We start from the raw sequence: 2,074 nt of genomic DNA, 5'->3' as shown, positions 1-2,074 counted from the left end.
CACCGGAGGGGGCGAAGCGCCCAGCCGCCGTCAGCGCGCGCCACAGCCGGAGTCCCCCAGCAGCAGCGCCGCCTCCCCGCCGCCTTCGGGGAAGCGCCTCCTCTCGCGAGAGCGGCCCTGGCTGAGCTCGGCCCTGCAGGAGCGGGCAGGGAGCTTCCTCCGCGGTGCCCTTCCAAAAGCACCGTCCCCTTGCCAGGTGAGGCAGGGCCTCCCCACCAGAGCCTCTGAGAAGCACCGTGTGAGGCGCTCAAGCACACTCGAAGGGCTCTAGTGGGGAGGCTCTGCCGCACCTTCTCCCCACCTCACTCCTCACACAGTGGCAGCACAATTGAAGGGCTCCGGTGGGGAGGCTCTGCCTCACCTGCCTCCTCACACGCCTGCTTCCACACTTCACACAGTGGCAGCGCGTTTGAAGGGTTCCGGTGGGGAGGCTCTGCCTCACCTGCCTCCTCACACGCCTGCTTCCACACTTCACACAGTGGCAGCGCGTTTGAAGGGCTCCCGTGGGGAGGCTCTGCCACAACTTCTCCCCACCCACACCTCACACAGTGGCAGCAGATTTGAAGGACTCTGGTGGGGAGGCTCTGCCGCACCTGCCTCCTCACACACCTGCTTCCACACTTCACACAATGGCAGCACATTTGAAGGGCTCCCATGGGGCGGCTCTGCCTTACCTGCTTCCCCACCCACCACACCTCACACCAGGGCCTCTGGGAGCAATTTTATCAGGGGACACAAAGTTTCCTTAGGGTCCCTTTGCAAAGGGAGAAGGGTGAAACAGAATGGGAGAGGGTAGTGCAGGGAGCGGCAAAACAAGGTTGGGGAACACTCCTTCATACCAAGCAGATCCACAAGCCAAAGAGCTACTGTAGCAGACCTGTGTCCTCCCAGATTTCCAGATTTGACAGTGTTAAGGGGTGTCATGTATGGCCCAGCATATATAGCTTGCCAGTACCTGCAGCCCCACGCTCATGGTAATGTCCCCAGCATCCCGTGCAGGCAACATGTCTGAATAGATAGGAAAATGTAAGATCCCAGGAAATTTCTGGGCCTCCTCCTTTGGCTCCTGGGCCCCCTTTTTGACTCTGGGCAGAGGTACAAATTACCCCCTTTACCTCCCTCTCCTAGACCCTGCCTCACACAACAGCAGTGCTGCTTTTCAAAGGGCTCCAGTGGGGAGGCTCTGCCTCCCCACCCACCACACCTTGCTCACCTCACACAGGTGCTTGCACACCTCACACAATAACTGCGCTGCTTTTTGAAGGGCCCAGGTGGGGGGGGGGCTCTGCCTCACCTGCCCCTCTACCCACCACACCTTACACACCTCACACAGCAGCATTGCTGCTTTTCGAAAGGGGCTGGTGGGGTGCCTCTGTTTCACCTGTCTCCCCACCCATGTGGGGTCACATGAGGGAGTGAACATGGCAGGCTAATTTCCCTGTGAGAGGGACAGGACACCAAGAGACTTCAACCCAGCTGCTGATAGCAGCCTTGCAGCTGTGGACCATCCCTGGATGAAAGGGAAGACAGGAGATTACCTGTAACTCTTCAGATGTTGCTCCTTTCATGAATCATTCCTAGTGAAGGCTGGGGAAATTTCACCTTAGTCAGAGTGACAGAAGAGAAGTGGCACCCAGCTCAAGTCTCCAGTGGTGAGAGGAAGCCTGACCCTTCCCTATGTATGTATCTATCTCACTTTTGGCAAGCTGCGGAGAAGCACTGTAACATTTTTAGAAGTTGTTTGGACATTCCAGTTAGTTAGTTGGCAACCTTCAGTTTCGAAAGACTGTGGTATCACACTCTGAATGGTGGTTGTGGAACAGCGTCTAGTGTGGCTGAAAAGGCCAATTCAGGGGTGACAATCCCTTCCACACTGGGAGCAAGTGCAGTCTGTCCCTGGTCTGTCTCCCTGGCTATGGGCCTTCCTTCTTTGCCTCTTTGCCTCAGACTGTTGGCCAAGTGTCTCTTCAAACTGGGAAAGGCCATGCTGCACAGCCTGCCTCCAAGCGGGCCGCTCAGAGGCCAGGGTTTCCCAACTGTTGAGGTCCATTCCTAAGGCCTTCAGCTCCCTCTT

Source organism: Tiliqua scincoides, chromosome 7 (assembly GCF_035046505.1).
Source record: "Tiliqua scincoides isolate rTilSci1 chromosome 7, rTilSci1.hap2, whole genome shotgun sequence".
Classification (NCBI taxonomy): Eukaryota; Metazoa; Chordata; class Lepidosauria; order Squamata; family Scincidae; genus Tiliqua; species Tiliqua scincoides.
This window is presented reverse-complemented; position numbering follows the sequence as displayed.